General features: G+C 49.7%; 1 protein-coding gene across 1 annotated transcript in view; it reads left to right on the forward strand.

Annotated features, from left to right (window-relative positions):
* LOC135216812 (meiotic recombination protein DMC1/LIM15 homolog) overlaps positions 1-18,011 on the forward strand; it is a 284,123-nt gene that overhangs the window by 42,039 nt on the left and 224,073 nt on the right. The window lies entirely within an intron of this gene.

Raw genomic sequence — 18,011 nt, forward strand, 5'->3', positions numbered from 1 at the left:
GATACGTAATACAAACCATCGGTCCTTTAACAATAGGAAGTAGCTAGCGGCAGCTGGAACGGTCGTAAGCTTCGAACAAGGGGAGAACGGTAGTTAACTGCTTGTCCGACAGTCGCGCGCCGCGCGACTGGGAGGTAAACAAATCACTTTTGCTTTTGGCCGCGGGTGTGAAGGACGTGTTCGTCATCGCTCTCTGCCCGCTTCATCGTCGTATGCTTTGTTTATATTGTGTTTTCTACTAATGGTTTGTTTGACTTGAAAATGAAACTGTAAGTACACTGTTTTCATTTTCATTACTTAATTATGAACCAACATGGAGTTATCGCCGTAGATGCGGCGATTTCCTCTCTTTTCATGAATTGAACCCTTGAATTATGTCTCGGTGCCGAGGGCGGGCGCGCTCGCGCCGAGTCATGTATTTGGGCGAAAGTGTGTAATTGAAAAATGTAAGTACTCTTTTCATTATATTTTTGCCCTGTGCGTTCGTTACCGAGAGTGTGATTGCGCTCGGCACGAGCCTTTTAATTTTGTATAATAGAATGCAATGAAAGTGGATTCGCAAGTGCAATATTCTTTTCATTTATTTATTTGCATGAAATTTAATTTGGATCAATTTTCGTTCTTACCCGGGAATTGATCCTTACGATTTTTTATGTGAAAATGAAATCGCAAGTGCAGTATTCTGTTTTCATTTTCATATATATTTTATGATAGCATCATATATTGGATCAAGTTTCCGTTCTTACCCGGGAATTGATCTTTTCTCCTTTAAGTTTCTATGAAGTGAATCGCAAGGGCAGTATTCTGTTTCATTTTCATATTACTTTTCACTGCTGTGCGGGGGTAGGGGAAGCGAAGGTCTGCCAGGAAGTCGTCGGAAAGCTCTCCCGCGACTCCCTTGGTATCCGATTCTTCGTCTTCCTTCCTGCCCCCCGCTCAGCTTCTTCATTGTATTTTGTATTTGGGGTCTTGCCTTCCGCGTTCGGTGGGTGGGGCATGTCTTCCCCCCGTGCGTGAGGGAACCCCTCTTACTAATCTATCTATGTTACCGCAGGTGCTACATCCGTGGGAGACGACCTTGGATGTGATGTAGATCCTCACGAGGTTTGTACTCGTTGTCGGGGGGCGAGAGTGCTCCGCAACGAGCCCTGTGTAACGTGTATGCATTCGTCAGAGGCGCAGTGGGTGCTGTACGAGGACACAAGAAGTCATCGGAAAGTCCAGTGACTCCTTTGGTAACGGACGTCCCAGTGTACTTCAGGGGTCTTCCGTCCGCTCTGGGTGGGGTTTTCTCTCCCCCCCCAGGCGCGAGGAAGCCCCTCTAACTAACCCGACTGTTGCTTCCGCAGGTTTGCCATCAGCGAGGACGACCTGGAACAGGTGTGGGAGTCGCTGGGACTGCAGGGGTTGATTCAGCGGTTGGCGGGGTCGGCAGTGGTCACTCATGATACGGTAACCACTACAACAACCACAATCTCGACACCAGCATATGAGATGTCACCGCACCTGGTGTACACACCACATGTCATGTCGGTAACACCACGGCTGCAATCCAGAACCAATTCCTGCCGTGCCAATCAGGACGGTGCCACCGCCACCTGGGTTCTTTGTATTGCCGACCCCGGACTGCCGCTGCCCAAAGAGTACCCCCCTGGACCTGCCGCCAGTGCCGAGGATGACGGTAGCTGCCGACAGGACGCCTGTCTCTCCTGTTTAGGTACCCTTTGCCGTGCCTGCCGTACCTGTTGCTGTCCCAGCCGCTCATTCCCTTTCAGATCAGGTGTCCTGCTGCTCATTCACTTTCAGATGTTCCTGCTGTTCCTGGACCTGTTCCTGTTGTTCCTGCTGTTGGTGATGCTGTCACAGTCTCAGGTCTTTCCGGACAGGTGCAGCGGGCCCTGTTGCTTCGGCAAACTGCCCCGGCTCCCTCCTGGATGGAAGACCTGACGTCTGTCCTGCGGAGCCTGGCGAAGAAGAAGAGGAAGAGGAAGAAGGTGTCGTCGTCTTCTTCGTCGTCCGCTGCCTCTCCTTCCCCTTCGACTTCTAAGGCCAAACAGCCGAAGAAGAAGAAGGTTGCCTCCTTTCCCCTAAGAAGACTCCTTCGGGATCTTCTAAGGGCCCGGCTCGCTCAGGCGAGCTGGGGAGCTCTTCTGCTGGTCCTCCTGTTCCTTCGGGAACGGGGCCCGTCGCTTCTTCTGCAAAGAAGAAGTCGACGGGGACCAGAGGGCACCAGCCTCGGCTGTGGCGTCCTCACCTGGTGCTAGCGGGTCTGCCGCTAAACCAGGTTCCGTCTCGGCCGCTTCTCGTTCGCGAGAAGCACCGAGTGGACGCTCTTCCAAGAAGACCGTCCAGCCAAAGTTTTGACGCGCCCGAACTCGCTCGCCGTCAAGACAGCGGCGCGGAGCAGAAGACTGGCGAGAGTCGTGCACACAACTCTCGCCAGGCCAGTGGACGCTCTCGCAGCGATCAACTGGCTGCTCGGGGCTAACGTGACGGTCGCTGATCAGCCACGGGTTGAGGAGGGAAGGAAGTCCCCGCGGCCGCCGGTACCAGCCACGGCGTGGTACCAGCGACTCGACGCGCCGAGAGGACGCTGGCCGGTCTCGACGCGACACAGAGCTGGCAGGTCACCCGTCCGCCGCTCCCGATGGGAACCGGGAGGAGACGGTGACCAGCGGGCAGCTCGCCTGACGCTAGAGACGGTCTCGACGTTCTCAGCCGAGCCAATCGCCCCAGGCGAGCGGTAAGGCTAGGCCTGCTGCTCGACCGTCACCGCGGGTTGACGATCAGCAGCAGCCCTCACGCACGATGGTCCTGCCAGCGATGCGAGGGGCGGGGGGAGCGTCAGGTCTGCCTCTCCCATAACGGGTTAAGGCGAGGAAGGGGTCCCCGCGGCCGTCGGTACCAGCCACGGCTGGTACCAGCGCTCGACGCGCCGAGAGGACGCTCGCTGGTCTCACCGTGACAGCGAGCCTAGCAGGTCACCAGGACGCCGCTCCCATCGGGACCGGGCGGTAGACGGTAACCAGCAACAGCTCGCCTGACGCTAGAGATCAGCGTCGAACGTTCTCAGCCAAGCCTCTCGCCGCAGGCGAGCGGCAAGGCTAGGCATGCTGCTCGATCGCCACCGCGGGTGACGATCAGCAGCAGTCCTCCAAGCACGCTGGTCCTGCCAGCGAGCTAGGGGGGAGCGTCAGGTCTGCCTCTCCTGTACCTTCAACCTCCTCGGGCTACGCCGGGGAGGGAGCGAGTTGGTACCTATGAGTGATCGCGAGAGGTGCGCCGCTCGCGACCCCCGCTATGACGCCGTATGGACCAGGCACGGTTCTAGGACCGACCAGGACATACGCGCAATTAGCTGGAGGCGACCGTCAGGGTCTGCCGCTCTTCCTCCTTCTGAAGGAGGAGTATCTAGGGATCTGTTCTTGTTGGAGGGACTGGACGGTCCTACTCCGCAAGACGCGGTTACTCCCGAGATACAGAGGAATTTGCAGAAGTCATTAAGCTGATTCGTCAGCATAATGACCCTGCGGAAAGATTGCCGCTCCCACCACAGCAGCCCGCCCACGTCTCTGCTCGAGTCGTTTTGGGGCCCGAGAGGGAACCCAAACCGACGGTGGGGCTGCCGCGATCGGAGCTTGCCGATTCTGTCTCGAACCAGTGTCTCTCGTCTCCGGACAAGAAGGCTCTCTCAGTTCTGGCCGGTCGATCAAGCTACTTCCACCTCCTCTACTGCGACAGCGGCGTTTTCTACGTGTCTTCGGACACCGTATTTAAATACTCCTTCGGTCCTCCTGAGAGGTTTCGACCTCGACGAGGACTGGAATGAGTCGAGGACGGTTCGGCTCTCTCGTCAGGTGTCGATCAGCCCCACCCAGACGACGTTCACAGTGGCGCAGACCCTTACCTACAGTGAGAGTTCGTAACCCTCCGCGGTGGGAAACGTTTTCTCCTGACGAGTAACGTTTTTCCCAGACTCTGAGAGGCCATCGCCGCAAGGCGATGGCTGCTCCTACTCTTCTCCAACTGCTAGTTCCACTGGGAAGGCGACGCGAGTATCCAATTCCTTCCCCATTCCCTCTCTCCTTACGGCTACGAGGGAAAGGGGAGGGATCCTACAGAGATTTCTTGTAGGATACGTTCGGGATCTGGCGCACCGGGGGGACCTTCGGGTCCTACCTGACGTAAGCCCCGGTCGTTGAGGAGGAATCCTGCTCCATTGCTCGATTTCTACGGGAATCGAGAGGACCACCAGCCGATATCGTTTGACGAATTCGGTGTGGGGGTTTCGCAGACTGCTTAGAATTCTACGGAATTTCTAGCGCATTCAGAATGTTCGAGTTTTTACGATCTTCAAACACTTACGCGAGACCACGGTCCAAAGCGAGCGAGACGAGAATCCCCGATATGTTACACGATAATCGGGAACCTCGCCTATGCTCGAATTCCTGGAATTTCTAGCATTGTGAAGAAGACTGCTGCTGAAAGAAACTATCTCACAGTAGGCGACCAACCTGGAATAGAGGAGATCGGACGGGAATATCCAGTTTGGCTTGAACTATCGTCTTAGTATTCTGTTCACCATTGAAGCTTTCCTTCGAGGAAGACTTCTCCTTCACTCTCTTTGATAGAGAACGAAGGTGGTCGATCTCCAATCCTTATTTTGTGATTGCAGGAAAGGAAATTTAGGATGGAGATCGTTGTTCAGAATCCTACAAATATACTACGTATATTAACCTCGTGACATGATTCTGCTAAGCAGTTGAATTGTCCGAGGGGTAGGCGCATATCCTAGTTATTCTACGGATTGCGACTTAGACGAGAAGTATTCTAATTGAACTGCAACTCGGGGTTGCCTGCAACCTCCCAGGAGTTTTCAGTTTCAATTTTATATACTTATGGTTTTGTCACGACAACACCATTTCAACTTTTATATTTACCGAAATTCGTTTTCGCCTAAATAATAATTGCCCCGAGCATATCTTTTATGCTCGGTAGTTCTAGCCGAACGCATTCCTTCGTGGAATAATGGATTACCTGGCAACTCAGGATGACGAGTCAGCAGGCTCAACCACTGTGCCTGATAGCAGCTCAGTATCAGCTGGGCCTCCGAGATTCACGGTCATGTATGTCTCTCTCTCCCCTGCTTGATTGACTACCGAACCGTATCTCTGCCTAACAATCATGGACTTAGGTCTCTGATTAACGGGGATCTCGCAATAATGAAGGACCATCTACTGCGGTGACGCTAGATTCCATCGCCTTCGACATTGCGAGAATTTTCAACAGAGATATCTCTTGGACTCTTTCATCTTTCTGTTTACCGCACGGTAACAGAAGTCTGTACAAGTCTCCCGCTGCATCGCACTGCGATAATGCGAATGATTTTGCAGACATCTGAGTTTGTCTTCAAAATATTCTCGTATTCGTAGGTGTACAATTGTTCATTGTTCAACCCGAATTACAGATGTCAGAAGACATCGCCTACTCTCCGACCTGACAGCTCTACCTCCAAATGTTCAGCCCATGAGAAGCAGTTCTTCAGGCGGCTTTCACCTGTGTTTTTCATTACCGAAGAACGCCCCGCTTTCATTGCAACTACGACTTCTCACCGGACAGCAATGAAATAGCGGTTAGCGTTTTCAGTCATTTGTAAGCACAGGTTATGAATCTTGAGATCCTTCTCTCGATTCATATGTGAAGACGTAGGTTGCATTCAATATCTACCTTCGTCTTCAACGGTACATAGTGTTGTTTCTCCTTAGCTGAGATTCAACAAACATGAGATGTTTTACCTTCAGGGACCTCGGTCTCTAGAAGGCAATTGACTTTCGCCTGTTGGGTACATGCCTTAAGAGAATCATCACCTCGCTGTCCGGCATTGGTGACAAACAAATACATCATTTGTTTGGTCTCTCGGCATAAACCTTTAAGTGCGAAGGTCACGTGACTTACTCGGATGCTTTGACAACTTGCCTCCTACCGAATGCAGTCAGTCGGCAGCTGTCAGAGGCGCCCGAGTCAGTTACGAATTACGCTGTTGACTTAGTTCGGTGTTACACAGCAACCATTACTTCGTTTTAATAGCTGTCACAGTACCCATACCATTGACACCCACCATGGAGTGTCGGTGTCCTATCCACTACCGAGAACTTCGCTGCATGGGATAGGAGGATGCGAGAGACTTCGTTGCTAACGGACAGACCAGTATGGGTACTGGACATCACCGAAGTAGAGAGAAGAGGGATAGGTCATGCGACTATTTCCTTCTTTTCCTCTAGAACTGCATGACTTCTCCTGCGAAGTCAGGCACCCAGGGGATGGGGATCCGTGACGCTCGATTTCGTACCGAACTTCGTAGCGAAGACTCAGACCCTTCGGTCCCCTGACGATTGGTTCGAGTCGTTCACAATCCCCTCCCTAATGGACTTCACCGCCTTCGATGCGAAGGAGATGCTGCCTTGTCCACAAGAAACTTCTCCTTGGCGCAGGTACTGAAGGGCAGGGGTCTGGTCCAACCAGACCACATGCCCTTCCTTCTACCTTCGGGATATTGCCCACAGGTCCTTGATCTTTTTCCTTGGGACCCGTGGTGGCTGCTCAACACGTTGTGTAGCGAACCCAGACCCTCGCAGGCTGAACAGCATCGAGTCCTGGTGTGACCGTAAGAATGGATGTGAATGAGAGTGTGACTGGCTCCTCTTCCCATCTTTTTCCTTCCCCTCTACTGTGGTTAGAGGGACACGGTCGTCACCCTGCTGGTATAGGACAAGATGCGGTGAGCTACTCAACAGAGCCCCATCCTATCCCTTTCACTAGGGATAGGAGCGTATATCCACCACTTCCTCCAACAAGGGGTGGGGAGAAGTGGATGCCAGCTTGAGACAACCCATACTTTATGTTGCCTCTTGCAAACAGGAACAAGTTCTTGCTTGCTGGTACGAAGAGATACGCTTGCCTCTCTCTTGTTACTCGGCCCAGAGGTCTGACCATTGATCCTGCGGTGCACACCCGATCAATCGGACAGAGGCTTGGATCCCTCTCGCTCTTTACGACCAGGGAGGCATTCCAGGGATGGACGAACACCAGTCTGTTCATCAAAGACTCAGATTCCTCCCACCAAGAAGTGAGTCTTCCTATTGTTAAAGGACCGATGGTTTGTATTACGTATCGGAACAAATGACAATTTGTCGAAAATTGCATTTTTCCTAACTATACAAACCTGAGGTCCTTTACATATAGTCCCTCCTCATGCCACCCCTCACTCTGCGTATTTTGCATGGGCAAAAGCAAAAGTGATTTGTTTACCTCCCAGTCGCGCGGCGCGCGACTGTCGGACAAGCAGTTAACTACCGTTCTCCCCTTGTTCGAGCTTACGACCGTTCCAGCTGCCGCTAGCTACTTCTATTGTTAAAGGACCTCAGGTTTGTATAGTTAGGAAAAAATGCAATTTTCGACAAATTGTCATTTCATACTATGCCCTTTATCCTAGTTTCATGATACCTAGGTAGTTTGGAAGCATATCATAAACTTACACTAATGTAAATGAGACCTATCACTGGAATTAAGGTCCTTGTATTTCACTTGTGCTCTTTCCCACTCAAAAATTCCATTGTTCCGATACGTAATACAAACCATCGGTCCTTTAACAATAGGAAGTAGCTAGCGGCAGCTGGAACGGTCGTAAGCTTCGAACAAGGGGAGAACGGTAGTTAACTGCTTGTCCGACAGTCGCGCGCCGCGCGACTGGGAGGTAAACAAATCACTTGTTCCGACACGGCATACAAACCTTCGGTCTTTACAATAGGAAGGTACTAGCGCAGCTGGATAGGTCGTAAGCTTTCGAACAAGGGGTTTCGGTAGTTAACTGCTTGTCCGACAGGCGCGCGCGCGCGCGACTGGGAGGTAAACAAATCACTTTTGCTTTCGGCCTCACAGCGAGTAGACGTGTGTGTTCGACGCTCTCTGCCCGCTTCTCGTCGTTTGCTTTCCTTGAGTATATGGTTGTGTTTGTGTATGAAAGAATCATTGTAAGTACAATCATTTCTCTTTATTTATTTAATTGTGATTTATTGGTCAATCATGGAATCTCCTCGCCTCGCTACCCACGGAGACTATGCCCGGGTACCGAAGGGCGTAAATGCGGAAAGTTCCGCTCATTCCCGGAAATTGACCCACATATTTTGTGCGCTCGGTGTCGGGGGCGCGAAGGCACCCGAGCCGAGCCCTGTGAAGTGTGTAATAATGGTTAGAGGCGCAGTGGACTTTCTATGTGGGGCGGGAGGAGGCGAAGGCCTGCAAAGGAGTCGTCGGAAAGCTCTCCCGCGACTCCTTTGGTTACGGACACTTCGTCTCTTTCCTGCCTCCTGCTCAGCTTCCACGTTTAGCGCCTTCCCCTTCGGGGGGGGTTTGGGGGTTTCTGGGTCCTTCTCCTCACCTGACTTGTCGAGAGTGGAGGATTGGGCTGCAAGATACCCTGACGTCGAGTTGTACTCTGGGTCCTCTATCCGTTTCGTCTTCGCGAGAGCGGATAGAGGATCCTGCTAATCACCCGACTTTGTTTTCTCAGGTGCGGTTTGCCGCTAAGGACGACCTCAGGTGGTAGTGTGCATCGTTGGGATGAAGTCTAAGAAAGACTTAGTCAGGACAGTCTTTTGCATGCCTCCAGCAAAGATTAGCTGGGAAAAAGAGGCATATGGTAAAGACGGGAGAAAGGAATATGGGTATCGCTCTCCCTTCTACAACAGAGGCAGATTTTTCGACTTTGGTTGACGCTTCAAGGCGTCCAAGTCTCAATTCTGCACGAATTACATGGAGTATTTCTGAACTGGATCATCTCCTCAAGGGACTCTTTCATGTATTGGAAGTCTTCAACTTCTTAGATTGGTTCCCTTGGGGTGATGTCCAAGAAAGCCCATGATTCAGAAGGAATCGAACCTGAAGCCTGTTATGCATTTTGTCTTGCATTGACAAAGCGGTACAGGATGGTTTCTTTGAAGTCTCTTCATTATTTGGAGCAGGTCTTTTAAAGAAAAGGACGGTGTATGGCGCCTTCTTAACAAAGGCAGTCTCGCATGCTCAGAGGGCAGCTCTACTGTATGCGCCTCTTTCTGACTTTTTGTTCCTTCTCAGTTAGTGAAGGACGTTGCTCACTCTTTAACTGAGAAGGCGACTCAGGATCTTCTGACGCAGTCAGCTAGGAAGAAGAAACCTGTTTCGGTATCTGACAAGAAAGGACCTAGTACATCAATGCAGCCCTTTCGAGGTGTCCGACCTCCAAGATCTCCCGCAAGAAGGCGAAGGCTCCGGAGAAGAGAGGTAGGTCTGCCTTTCGTCCCTTTAAAAATTAAAAAGGGAAAATGAAACATCTCTCCTCCAAGCACCAGTAGGTGCCAGGCTCCTGGGATTCGTGGAGGCCTGGACACTGATAGACGCAGACGCGTCTTCATTGACTATCATAAGGAAGGGATATCGTATCCCTTTCCTGGACTACTAACCTCCCCTAACGTCAATACCAAGGGAACTATCAGCCAAGTACAAGGACCCTGTGCTGAGGGATACTCTTCGATCGATGGTGGAACAAATGTGGGACAAGAGAGCGATAGAACTAGTACTGGATCAAAACTCCCCGGGGTTTTACAATCGCCTTTTTCTAGTGGCGAAAGCCTCGGGAGGCTGGAGACCAGTATGGACGTCAGCTCTCTGAACAAATTTGTTCAGAAGGAAGAAGTTCTCCATGGAGACTTCTGCTCAGTCCTAGCGTCATTACGACAAGGAGATTGGAGGTGTGTCTACAAGATCTCCAGGACGCCACCTATTTCACGTCCCACCGATCCACCCTTCATCGAAGAAGTACCTCCGTTCATGACGGGGGAAGGGGAAGGATCTTTCAGTTCAGAGCCTTGTGTTTCGGCCTTGTCCACAGCTCCTCAAGGTTTCACAAGCCTGATGAAGAATGTGGCGAGATTTCTTCACCTCAAAGGAGTGAATGTCTCTATGTATCTAGACGACTGGCTCATCAGGGCCCAGATCGGAGAGACAGTGCTGGGAGGACCTAAAGTTGACTCTGGATTTGACCAAGGCGTTGGGATTGCTTGTGAACCTCGAGAAGTCTCAGCTTGACCCCCAGACAAGACCTAGTCTATCTGGGGATTCGGATGGATTCTCGGGGTTTTCGAGTTTTTCCTTCGCAAGAGAGAACCGCAAAAGGTTTGCGGATAATCTCTCTTCTTCTTAGAGAAGCAACAAACGTCGGCGAGGGAATGGTTGAGCCTTCTGGGGACGCTTTCCTCGCTGGAACAATTCTTCCCTCTAGGAAGACTTCATATACGTCCACTTCAATTCTTCCTCAAGAGGTCTTGGAGCTGGAAAACCGGACAACTGTCGGACGTTTTTACCCATTCCAGTGGAGATAAAGGCACACCTACAGTGGTGGTTGCTACCTCTGGAAGAGAACAAAGGGATCTCTCTAAGAACACAGAACCCAGACCTAGTGTTGGTCTCCGACGCGTCGGAGACAGGTTGGGGAGCGACTTAGGCTCAGAGGAAGTGTCAGGCACCTGGGAACCAGCACAGGTGTCCTGGCACATAAACTGCAAGGAGCTCTTCGCCGTACATCTGGCCTTAAAGAGCCTAGAACCTCTGGTGTCAAACAAGGTAGTGCAAGTAAACGTGGACAACACCACCGCACTTGCCTACATTCGGAAACAGGGAGGGACGCACTCCTCGTTCCTTTACGAGCTCACGAGAGACCTATTACTTTGGACGTCTCACAGGAACATCTCCCTGCTGACAAGGTTCGTACAGGAGTAAGGAATGTGAGGGCGGACAGGCTCAGCAGGAGGAACCAGGTCCTTCATACAGAATGGACTCTACACGAGGAAGTGTGTCTCGATCTCTGGTCTCTGTGGGAACTCCTCATGTGGATCTCTTCGCAACATTCATTTCAAAAAGGCTCCCAGTGGTTTTGCTCGGTCGTGGAAGATCCAGAGCAATTATGGTAGACGCCTTCCTGCTAAACTGGTCTCGAGTAGACGTTTATGCTTTTCCCCCATTCAAAATCCTGGGGTTAGTAATGAAAAAGTTTGTGGCGCTCAAAAAGAGACGAGGATGACGTTAATAGCCCCCTTTTGGCCGGCCCAGGAATGGTTCACGGAGGTGGTAGAGTGGATCGTAGACTTTCCAAGATCCCTACAAGAAGGACGGATCTTCTCAGACAACCACACTTCAAGAGTACCATCAAAACCTCCCCGCTCTCGCTCTGACTGCCTTTCGACTATCGAAAAGACTTGTCAGAGCGAGAGACTTTTCTCGCGAAGTGGCAAGCGCGATCGCGAGAGCACGCAGAACCTCCACTACGAAAGTATACCAGTCGAAGTGGGAGGTATTTAGAAGGTGGTGTAGAACCAAGAAGTTGTCCTCCTCCTCTACCTCTATAGCGGAAATTGCTGATTTCTTGCTATTCCTGAGAGTAAAATCTCATCTAGCCGTATCCACAATAAAGGGATACAGAAGTATGCTCTCGGCTGTATTCAGGAACAGAGGATTAGATCTGGCAAATAACAAAGATCTCCACGATCTCATAAGATCTTTTGAGACTTCAAAGTCTAAGGAACCAATACCTCCGAACTGGAACCTGGACGTAGTCCTCAAATATCTGTCTTCGGATAGATTCGAACCTCCTCATCTGGCATCGTTTAGAGACATAACTAGAAAATGCCTATTCCTTTTATCTTTAGCTACGGCAAAAAGAATTAGTGAATTACAAGCTCTGCAGGATAAAGTAGGATTCAAGGGAGACTCGGCTATTTGCTCGTTTAAGACCCTGTTTTTAGCGAAAAACGAGAATCCCACGAATCCCTGGCCTAATATGTCGTGAAGGACATATTAGCTGTAACTTAAGGGAGATGCAACTCTGTGTTGACTTCCCTTTGCACGAAGGAGGTCAAGTTGACCTACGAGAGATCCTTCTCTCTTGGTTTTACGTGTCTACGGATACGTTGCTGGGATAGGGAGCCGACACTGATCCTTAACTAAGTGAGTTAATTTTTATGTTAACATAGTGTTTTTTTTTTTGGTTTGTTTGAAAGGAGTTTGGGGATAGCTCTTTTCAAACTAAGCACAAACCCTCGTGTTAGGATCAGGTGATCGGGATCGGTGTTGTGCTCCTTAATTATGCCCCTAGGCATAGGTGTATTGTCATGTAAGTGGATAAGACCCCATTGACAAATGACCATTAGATTCTGTCGAGTAAGTGGATAAGACCCCATTGACAGATCTACAAGAACTCTTAGCCATAGGTCACATCCTCGCTGAGGCTCTTGAGACGAAGCAGACACCTAGCAATAGCTAGGAAGTCAACCCTTCGTCTAAACACATAGGAACCAAGGTTTTATTTATCTATTACCTACAACGTATGTTGTTTACCTGTCTAATCAGTAATTAGCTGTCTCTTACCCACCGCCAAAGGTGCCAATCAGCTAAGTATATATCTGACAGGGAAGTTGAATGTATGAAAATGATATTGTTATTGTACAATAAAGTTTCATACATACTTACCTGGCAGATATATACGATTGAATGGCCCACCCAGCCTCCCCTCAGGAGACAGGTGGAAGAGAAAAATCTGTCCTTAGAAGGTAATAGTTCCTATTCCTGCCACCCAGCGGCAGGCCGGTAGATCACCTGACCTACCTACCTGTAGCGTGTGCCGCGAAATTCGAATTTCTATCGGGGACGACGGAGTCTATAGCTAAGTATATATCTGCCAGGTAAGTATGTATGAAACTTTATTGTACAATAACAATATCATTTTTATACATTCAACTTACCTGTCAGATATATACTTAGCTATTAGACTCCATCGTCCGACAGAAATTAGAATTTTGCGCGCACACTACAGGTAGGTCAGGTGATCTACCGCCCTGCCGCTGGGTGGCAGGAATAGGAACCATTCCCGTTTTCTATAAGATTTTCTCTGTCAGCGTTACTGACAACAACGTTGTTAGTTCCTCTGGCTGAATTTCGTTTTTTGCATCGCAATTGATCTTTGTATTGGATTTTTTGGTGACGTATTTGGATCGTTGTATTGGCATACACTATTGTGGACCGTTGATTGGATTTGGATTGGATTTTTCATCATGATGTCTGACTCTGGAAGTGTTGTGAGAATGTGTGTGAATGAGGGCTGCAAGGTGAGAATGCCGAAAGCTTCGGTTGATCCTCACACTGTGTGTAAATCGTGTAGGAAGTATGAATGCTCTTTAAATAAAACTTGTCACGAATGCGAGAGTTTGAGTGTTGAAGGATGGAAGTCTCTAACTTCTTATTTGAAGAAGTTAGAAAGAGACAGGATGAGGAAGGCTCCTTCCAAAACCTTGCCTAGCTCCAGATCTAGCGATCAAGTTAGTAATTTTGTACCGTCTTCTCCTCTGATAAATGTTGCTGCTCCTTCTAATATTTCAGTCCCTGCATCTTTTGTAGATCCTGTGGATTCTAGATCGGAGATTGCACATCTCAAAGCCGCCCTTAAGAAAATGGAACTTAAGATGGCGGCAATAGAAGGTAAGCAAAGTGAAGTAAACAGTGCAGTGGAAAGTGAAATAAGTGTCCCCAGTGTAGTGGAGGGGGCGTCTGATCAGCTCCACAACGCTCCCAGGCCTAGACCTCTTTCAAGCTCCCAAGCCCAGAGGAGAAGGAATGTCAAAAGCCGTACGGAGGTTGTGGAGGATCCCCACCAGTCAGACGTCCCTTCGGCAGGTTCTGTGACACCTCAGACTGCCAGAGATCGCTATAGGAAAAGCGTTCTCCGTGAGTGTTTCTCTTCTTCGGAGACTTCATCTCCCAAGAGAGGATGGAGATCCACGGATCTTTCTCGCCCCTTGAAGAGGAGCTGGAAAGAGTCTCGCTTAGACTTGAGTCTTGAGCGTTTTCCGGAGGAATTGCCGTCGGAAAACAAGAAGGCTAGAAGTTTGTTGCTCTCTCCTGCTGATTCGTGGGATCCTGATACGGACCGTTCTCCTTCCCCTCCTATAGACAAAAATAGAGAGACTACGAGGATACTGAGAAATATGCAGGATCAGATCGCTTCTCTCGTTGGAGTACTCTTCAAAGATCCTCCAAGAAGGAAGGATTCGTCTCTCCCAATAAAGAGATCTAAACCGTCCGTATCTCAGGCTCGTCCTAGAGAATTATCTTCTTTGGACAACGATTCTCCAGTCAGGCGCGGAGCTCCTACCAAGAGAAGAGAGCAACCCTATAGTTCGGACTCGTCGATCTTTAACGAAACCCCTGCCAAGTTTCAGGCTCCTACCAGGCACCAGGCGCCAGCCGAGAGCGAGATTTCTCCCAGGCGCGAGGCGCCAACCAGGCGCGAGGCGCCAACCAGGCGCGAGGCGCTAGTTAGCAGCAATACTTCGTTTGGAAGTATATCTCCTTCCAAACGCAAGACTCTTCGCAAGAACAAGACACTAGACAAGATAGATGGACCTGCGAAAATGACTTTTCATACAATCAACTTACCTGTCTGATATATACATAGCTAAGACTCCGTCGTCCCCGACAGAAATTCAAATTTCGCGCCACTCGCTACAGGTAGGTCAGGTGATCTACCGGCCTGCCCTGGGCGGCAGGACTAGGAACCATCCCCGTTTTCTATCATATTTTCTCTGTCGCCGGTGGTATCAACATTGTTGCTATTACCTCCTGACTTAGATTCTTATTTCATCCTTTGATCATCGTTTCTCGGCTTTTTGGTGACGTATCTGGATCGTGTTTTTGGCATTCGCTACTGTGGACTGTTTTTGGAATTGCTTTTTGGATTTTTCTCAGTATGTTCTGATTCAAATGTGAGTGAGATGTGTGTGAATGTAGGCTGCAGGGTGAGGATACCGAAAGCTTCGGTTGATCCTCACACTGTATGCCGTAAATGTAGGGGGTTTCAGTGTTCTGCTAATAATACTTGTAATGAATGCGAGGGATTAAATGCAGAAGAGTGGAAGACTTTAACTTCTTATTTGAAGAAGTTAGAGAGGATAGGGTTAGACGTCTGAAGGTGTGAGTTCAAGGCCTATTTAGCCTTTTACAATGATAATTCTAATCCTACTGATTTAGATTCTCCCTATGTTTCTCATTCACAAAGTCGTACTTTTGGAATCGGCCTCGGAAATCGCCGATCTGAAAGCTACGATTCGAGACATGAAGTCCAAATGGCGGACTTACAAGGTAAGGCTAGTGAAAGTGAGCATTACAGTGAAGTGAGTTCTCCCAGTGTTGTGGAGGGGGCGTTTGATCGTCCCTGCGACGCTCCCAGGCCTAGACCTCTTCCAAGCTCCCATGCCCAGAGGTAGAAGGAAAGTCGAAAGCCTTAAGGAGGTCGTGGGGAATCCCCAACGGTCAGACGTCCCTTCAGCTAGCTCTGTGTCGTGGCAGGCTGCTCAAGGGCGCTCTAGAAAAAGCGTCCATTCGTGAGTGTTTTCTCATCTCCTCTCCCTCTCCCTCACCTAAACGAGGGTGGAAGGAGTCGAATTTATCAAGACCTCTGAAGCGTCATATGAAAGAACCCGAAATGATTCGAGCCCAGAGCGTTTCTCAGATGACGCTCCCTCTTCTATTAAGGCGAAGGTGGCGTCAGCGTCACCCGACGAGTACGCAGAAGTACCCTTTTCCTACTTCTCCCCGAGTGATGACGAAAGGCGTCATGCAGTTGACGTGGGAGAAGCTTCAAGGAGAATTATTATGGCAGTTCAAGAGCAACTGACCTCTCTAGTGGGAGTTTTAGCGCCTCGTAGAAGGACGTTGCGCTTCCAATCAAGAAGTCTCGTCCTCTCTCCCCTGCTAAACGATAAGCGTCATGCAGACGTGAAGCTTCCAAACATCTTACAGAAGCTTCGGGTTCGAGAGCGAGAGCGGTTGCTTACGAAAGTTTCGTAACGCCAGAGAGACGTGAGACATCTTTTAGACATGAAGCGTCTTTGAAAACTGTTGGTAGACGTGAAAGCTCCGACCAATATTTTGGCGCCAAGTAGGACGCCTTTTGAGAGCGGAGCGTCTTCCAGGCGCGAGGCGTCATCGCGACGTCAGCAGCCAAGTAAGCAGGAGACGTCAGCCAGGACGCTTGGCGGACGAGAAGCGTCATCCAAGCGGGAAGCGTCTTCTTTTTATCGAGAGAAGCTGAGCTTTTGGGGTTTGGGCCTTCAAGGCTATTAAAGCTGGGAAGAGGAAGAATATCATTCCTTAGCCCCTCTCCTATTAGGAGTTTGTCTCCTCCAGAGGAACGACAGAAAAGGGGAGCGGAGACTCATTTAGATCCCGAGTTGGAAGGAAACTCGGATGATGAATATCAAGGAAGAGAAGGACTGTCGAACTATAAAGTCTTGACTACCTTGCTTCTTGAGGAGTATGGAGATGAATTGACTCCTGCCGCTCCTCCTTCTCCGCGCTCTCTCTGTTTTAGAGCTAAGACGAAGAAGTCTTCGTCTTTTCTCAAAATGAAGCCCACCATTTCTATGAAGAGGGCTCTACATCCTTAGATCTCGTGGATGAAGTCTAAGAAAGACTTAGTAAGAACGGTCTTCTGCATGCCTCCAGCGAGACTAGCTGGTAAAAGAGGCATTTGGTATCAGACGGAGAGAATATGGGTATTGCTCTCCCGTCTACGTCTAGAAGAAGCAGACTTTTCGACCTTAGTTGCGCTTCACGTCGACAAGGTCTCAACTCGCACGGATTACGTGGGGCATTTCTGAACTGGACCATCTCCTCAAGGGACTTTTTCATGTATTGGAAGTTTTCAACTTCTTAGATTGGTCCCTTGGGGTGATGTCCAAGAAAGCCCATGATTCGGAAGAATCGAAACCGGAAGCCCTTTTGTGCATATTGTCTTGTATAGACAAAGCGGTACAGGATGGCTCTTGAAATCTCCTCTTTGTTTGGAGCAGGTCTTCTAAAGAAGAGGACAGGTATCTGGTGCCTTTTTAACCAAGGCAGTCTCCCACGCTCAGAGGGCAGCGCTGCTGTATTCGCCTTTGTCTGACTTTCTGTTCCCTTCTCAGTTGGTGAGGACATTGCTCATTCATTAACTGAGAAGGCGACTCAGGATCTTTCTGACGCAGTCAGTAAGGAAGAAGAAGCCTGCTTCTACATCTGACAAGAAAGGACCGAGTACATCGGTTCAGCAGCCCTTTCGAGGTGGTCCGACCTCCAGACCTCCCGCAAGAAGGAAGGCTCCGGAGAAGAGAGGTAGGTCTGCCTTTCGTCCCTTTAAAAAGGAAAATGAAGCTTCTCTCCTCCAAACACCAGTAGGTGCCAGGCTCCTGGGATTTGTGGAGGCCTGGACACTTATAAACGCAGGACGCGTCATCGTTGGCTATAATAGAAGGGATATCGTATCCCTTTCCTGAACACTCCTCCCCATAACGTCAATACCAAGGGAACTAACAGCCAAGTACAAGGATCCTGTGCTGAGGGATACTCTGATCGATGGTGGAACAAATGTGGGACAAGAGAGCGATAGAACTAGTATTAGATCAAAAACTCCCCGGGGTTTTTACAATCGCCTTTTTCTGGTTGCGAAAGCCTCGGGAGGCTGGAGACCAGTACTGGACGTCAGCTCTCTGAAACAAATTTGTTTCGGAAGGAAGAAGTTCTCCATGGAGACTTCTGCTTCAGTCCTAGCGTCATTACGACAAGGAGATTGGATGGTGTCTCTAGATCTCCAGGACGCCTACTTTCACGTCCCGATCCACCCTTCATCGAAGAAGTACCTCCGTTTCATGACGGGGGGAAGGATCTTTCAGTTTCAGAGCCTTATGTTTCGGCCTGTCCACAGCTCCTCAGGTCTTCACAAGCCTGATGAAGAATGTGGCGAGGTTTCTTCACCTCAAAGGAGTAAATATCTCTCTGTATCTGGACGACTGGCTCATCAGGGCCAGATCAGAGAGACAGTGTTTGGAGGACCTGAAGTTAACTTTAGATCTGATCAAAGCGTTGGGATTGCTCGTGAACCTCGAGAAGTC

The sequence above is a fragment of the Macrobrachium nipponense genome, chromosome 6, assembly GCF_015104395.2.
Source record: "Macrobrachium nipponense isolate FS-2020 chromosome 6, ASM1510439v2, whole genome shotgun sequence".
In the NCBI taxonomy this organism is placed as follows: domain Eukaryota; kingdom Metazoa; phylum Arthropoda; class Malacostraca; order Decapoda; family Palaemonidae; genus Macrobrachium; species Macrobrachium nipponense.